The 6,000-nt window shown below is 32.1% G+C and overlaps 1 protein-coding gene across 2 annotated transcripts in view; it reads left to right on the top strand.

Annotated features, from left to right (window-relative positions):
- Nucleotides 1–1,862: 1,862 nt before the first annotated feature.
- Nucleotides 1,863–6,000, top strand: part of LOC108558231 (protein muscleblind) — an 85,535-nt gene continuing 81,397 nt past the window's right edge. For both annotated transcript variants that reach the window (XM_017915071.1, XM_017915069.1), the window contains exon 1: nt 1,863–1,947. The gene's annotated coding sequence lies outside the window, so the exon portion shown is untranslated. The remainder of the gene's footprint in view (nt 1,948–6,000) is intronic.

The following is a 6,000-nucleotide window of genomic DNA, read 5'->3' as shown; positions in this document are numbered from 1 at the left end:
ATTCATAAATGAGAAAACTTTTGTAAATTATTGATTTATGTTTAACTTATTTTGTTATTGTGTTTTTTTTTTTAAATACTTTTTTAATATAATATCTCGTTGGCAATCGCAAGCCCGACAACTGAAATTCCGACTATGTCAAAATCCCGACAATCAAAATCCCGACAGTGTCTGTAATTATTATAAATTTCTACAATAACATTTTTATGGTAGTCGGGATTTTGACATAGTCGGGATTTCGATATAGACCCATAATATCTATAATTTTCAACTTAAATGTTGTGAATTTAAATACACTTTGTCTTAGACATACCAGGAAAAGTCTAGATAAAAAAATAAATTCATATAGTATTCAGTTTTAGTCTATAACAAAATTTTCTTAAATTTAACCCTTTGACAGACGAATAAAATATAAATTATATAACAAAAAAAAAAGTTTTTTAAAATTATGAAGTAGATTTTCTTATGTAAGTTTTGAAATGAATTATTTGATTGTTTGGTCTATGTTTTTTTTTTTTCGTAACGGAAAGTACACACTACCTTTTTTTCTTCTTTAGTCTTTATGCAAAATTATAAGTTTCTTAAATTTAACAAATCTTGCAAATGTTGATACAAAGTATGGTAGGTTTTTAAAGGAAAATACACAAAACTTTTTTTAGCTTTTTAAATATTGTAATGATGTAGTTTTTGTGAATTTAACAAATTTTGATACATTTTAAGTTTCCGGTCTAATTTTTTTTTTGTAAAGGGAAAGTACACACTACTTGTTTTATGAAAATCTCATTATCTACGTGAAATTTGAATGAGTTTAAGAAATCTTGTAACTTTTTTTCGGTCGTGGTCTTTTTTGATAAAAAAAAAAAAAAAGGTAGGGAAGAGTGCCCTTTTGCGTTTGCCAAGCTCTTAGCCATAATTGGTATTGTACTCTTCGTGCTAATTCATCTCTTACTTCAAGGCAATGCATATTTCATGATAGTCGGGCTGTCCCCAGCACTCCTTCGCTTGTCCATCTCCGGGGCCACTTCTTCAATCCTCCCGCACATCTTTCTCTTTCTCCGGCCCTTAGGTAATTAGCGAGGGGTTCGAACGTTCCTTCCTTCCTATAAGCGAGAGCGCCAGTGCGTATTACGTGCGTTGTGTATGAGTATGAGTGTGTACGGTTGTGGCGTTGCGCAACTGAAATGAGGGAACCGCCGTCCTCTCCTCCTCCTCCTCCTGCTCCTATGTCCTCAACCCGCTGTCGCCGCCGCCGCCCTCCAGGGCCCTCCGGTTGCAAGGGGCGACGCGTGCGCCTCGCGCCCTCCGCGTTGTCGCGACAGACCGTCCGTATGCGCGAATTCGTCCGTCAGTCCCTTGCCTACCGCCAGACCGCTTAGCTTGCCCGCTTGAACCAGTCAGTGTCTCTCTCTTTACCGTGAGACGACGTGTGCAGCGCACACACACTCTTTTCGTACACTCTCAACCTCTCGTACTACTACTCGTGTGGTGTGTAGGAGTGCAGAGAGAGCGGAGACGTCTATCGAAGAAGCAGCAGAAAACGACCGGAACTCCTGTATTCCAGATTGTTTTCTCTCTATCTTTCGAGAAGAGCGAAAAAGTTGCGAGTAAAAAAAAAGTTTGGCCAATCGACGGAAGAAGAGGATATTATCTCTTCTCTTCCACACCAAGTTTTCGAATTTCGGGCTACCGTCGCGTTCTCCGACGAAGAAGTTCAGTTCAGATCGCTTCTTGTGTGACAAGGTTTACAATTAGATCCAAAAATATATCCGTATATTTTTGGTGATTCTTTGAAGAAAGAAAGAAAAACTTTCGTTAGAAATATTCTATAAACTCTTAGTGCTTCGTGTGTGAAATTATTATTATATATATATAATCATCAACAAAAAAAACAAAGAACTCTTTGGGGAAAAAATCTGAGAAAAATCGTACCCGATTTTTCTTGAAAAAGTGAGTCCCCTTACCATTATTAACTAGTTATTTAAGTTACAATAAGATACATTGGAAATTGGGAAAATTTCTATTTAACTATTTGTTTAAATAAACTTAAGATTTGTTGATTTCATGAGGGTGGATGCGACGGGGGAAGAAAACTTCATTACGGAAAGTGACAATCCGTATATTATATATATATATGTATTTATTGTGTGGAGGAAAATATTTGAAGAGCGTCTGATGAAGGTTTTTTTTGATAGAAGGGTGTAGAAAAGGAAGAGAGAGAGGAGAAAAAAGCTCAATCGTTTTTTCACGGAAAGTTTTCGTGTATATTTTCTCTGCCGTCTGAGGAGATCGGGAGAAATGTTTATCTTTCGGATCCATGTTTATTTAGGTTTATTCTTTATTTAATCTGTCAGAGTGTGCGTGGATTTTGTGAGTGTGTCTGTGTGCATGTGAAGCGAGAGAAAGAGAGGATAAAAATATCTATCTGTTACGAAGGAAAATCGCGTTCGCGTTTCTCCCAAAGCTAACGTTACCGATTTAAAACTATGGAATTTTAACAGACACTTTAACGTGAAATTTTGTAATTTTAACGTACAGTTTTAATGTTTAGATTCACGTAAAAAATCTATCTTTAAACATGATTTTTTTAAACTTTACTAATTTTTTTCTCTCTTAATATCTTAACAAAATATCTTTAATACTTGTATCATTAATAATTTAAACATAATTTTTAAGTAAGAAAAAATTAACAGACACTTTTTAAAGTGTATTTTTTCTATATATATAAATTTTAAGAAAAATTATGTTGAATCCTTGTGAAAAAGGGAAAGTACGATGATTAACACTTCAATGTTAAATTCAATGTTCCGTGCTAATAACCGTGCTCAGAAATACATTTTCCTCTTAGAGCAGCGGCGAAGTTTTGATTAAATACGTTTAATATGAGACTCGTGTGTGAGCTAACATTTGCAAGATTTTACACGGAACAATTTGCACAAAAGTTAAACTTTCGTTAAATTACATAAAGTGTTCGTTAAACAACAAATTTCTAAAACTTTAAATTAAATGTACAAAATTGTTATCAACTTAATTGATGCAATTAATTTTACAATTATTTTTTTTCATAAAATTGTCTTAACTCATTTCTATTTTTGAGCTGAAATTATGTTTAGATAAATAAAAAAAGGCAATTGCCATAAAAATGTTTCAACGCGGTTTTCGCCGAATTGTAATTACTTGAAACGTCAATAAATAGACGCGAAATTAGTTTGAAATAAGAAAATCGAACATTTCGGTTTAGCTTTAATCTGCTTAAATTTGATTATTTTCTCGCTGCGAAAATTGCTTTAAAATATGTTTTAATTCCATTATGCTTTTCCGATTTTCTCTCTTCCCCCAACGGGAAAGTTTTCATTCGGCAATTAGCGGTCGGACGCCTGCAAAAAAACCGTGTATGAATTTCGCTTCGCACGAAAACCAAAAGAAGTTAATTCGTTTTCTCTTTAAATATTTAATACGACCGTTTTTTTTTGTTTGCTAATTGTTTCTCAACTCTGATCGCGTTTTGATTGCGTTAAAATTCGTTTATGTTTTGTTTTTTTGTTGTTGTTGGTTGTGGTTATTGAATCAAGTTGTAATTTGATAATTTTAAAGAGGATTGAATGTACGTGAAAGGTGTTAGTTTCCAAACGTTGTTTATCCGTAAATTAATCTTTTCGCTGCCAGATAAGATAAAAAAAATTATTATAACGGGATGTGTGTTATTGTTGATTCTACGCGTTCGTAATCGGTTGGATATTTCCGATTGCAGCGTAATCTGTGCATGCGAGGTTTAATCTGGTGATTTGTGTGTGTGTATTTGTAGTTAGAAAAGTTGGGTATAAAATTATTTGAAAATGAAAAATTTTACAATTTTATTTACAAAAAAAAAACGTTTTGTCAATGTATGAAAATAATTGTTAAATTATTAAATTTTAAGATTGTAATGTTAAAGTTAAATTTTGTACTTTTTACTCAGAAATATATGCAAAATTTTGTTAATAAATTAGAGAGAGAAAAAAATTAATAAATTTGATGACTAAAGTGAACTTTAACTTAATTTAATAAATGATGAAATATGATTAATAAATGAATGTTTCATTCAGTAGTGAAACTAATTTTTATTCAATGTAAATAGGAATGTTGGAGGACGAAAAGTTAATTGTAATGAGTCACAGTTTTCAGTCGGCCGAACGAATACGAAACCGTATTGAATAAATAAATTAGATAATATGGTAAACAATTGATCGCGCCGCGGCGACCTTGACTAGAGCGTTACATAAATCGAAATCATCGGCGTACGTGAATTATCCATTCGACTCGTTCCTCTTTTGTGGGGAAACATCGTTTCTTGTTGGTTATCATCAATTAGAGTCGTGTTGTTTTATCGAGTTGTTGAAAGTATTTCGGGTCTGAGAACTAACTAGTAACGTACACTTTATTGCATAACATATTGTATAATTGTCTACTTTAATTCGTTAAATCTGTAGCAAAATGTTTCCAAAGATATTGTGAATTGAATAAATGTATGTGTCGCAACGGATTATAAAGTGGATTAGCGCATTCTGCATCAAAGCTGTGTGTATCTGTTTCCACGAGAAATCTTTACTCGTGACACGATTCTCGTTCGTCGGGTTTTTATTTCACTCTATTTTCGTTTCACGAGAAATGCAACTAACAGAGAGAGAGAGAAAAGGTGCAAAATAAAAATAAAACGGAATTATATAATGTTACATCTGCAAGAAAATATCCTGAGATTGTAACGTATGCAATTCGCAGATGTTGCAATTTATGTAATGCATAAAAGAGAGGTACGTACGTTCGGGTCATAATGGCAAATTTTCTCTTTTCGGTTCGTCTCATCTCAAGCTTTGAGGAAACGTTTCTTGTTGTTTGTTGTTTTACAAAATTTGAAAGTTGCAATCTGCATCCATCGACGAAATTACTTAATGCTTATGGATAATCGCAGTCAAAAGTAGAAAAGATTTTGTTTTGTTCTTTCTCGAGATTGCGAGAGGTCAGAGCCCGCAGTAGGTCAACGACCAAAAAATATTGCTCCATTCGACTTTCTTTTCGGCCATTGTCTCCTGCCATTTTATTTATATATATATATTTATATATAGAGAGAGAGAGAAATATACACTTCATTTACTTTCTAAATCTCGAAAGACTTTTATTACGCCAAGAATCGGATCAATTCACGCTTCAATAATGCATCTTGACATTAAATGAAACGTAAATATGTCAGTTGTCAAATAAAAAAAATGACAACTGTCAAAATTGTTAATTGTCATTTGTCACAATTGTCAAAAAATGACAACTTCTTAGGTAACGTTTCTTTTATGATATCTAATTTATCATAAAAGTAGTCAAATGAAAATAATGATGTAAATTTGAATAGTTATAAAAATGCAACAAAATCCAATAGTAATACTTTAGTAACGCTTCTTTTATGACACTCTGCATTATCATTCTTGCGATTTTATTATTAATCTAATTTATCATAATCAGAAGTAAATATGTTATCTGTCATTAATGCGGTTTTCTTCAAAATTTATAATCCATATTGTCATAAAAGAAGCATTTTTGACTAACCTCAAATTATATACACTTCACAACTGTCAAATACAAATTGACGTAACATCAAGAGTTAAAAAAATGCAAAAGAAATTAAATAGTAACGTTTCTTTTATGACACTCTGCATTATTTATAATCTAATTTATCATAATCGGAAGTAAAAATGTTATCTATCATTAGTCGAATAAAAAGAATCATGTAAACTTGTATAGTTATAAAAATGCAACAAAATCCAACAATAACGCTTCTTTTATGACACTTTTATGAATAATGTGATTTAATACGGTTTTATTCAAAATTTATAGTCCATATTGTCATAAATGAAGCATTTTTTGACTAACCTCAAATTATATACACTTCACAACTGTCAAATAAAAATTGACGTAACATCAAGAGTTAAAAAAATTGCTAAGAAATTAAATAGTAACGTTTCTTTTATGACACTC

Source organism: Nicrophorus vespilloides, unplaced genomic scaffold (assembly GCF_001412225.1).
Source record: "Nicrophorus vespilloides isolate i.1.1-1 unplaced genomic scaffold, Nicve_v1.0, whole genome shotgun sequence".
NCBI lineage: Eukaryota > Metazoa > Arthropoda > Insecta > Coleoptera > Silphidae > Nicrophorus > Nicrophorus vespilloides.
This window is presented reverse-complemented; position numbering and strand designations above follow the sequence as displayed.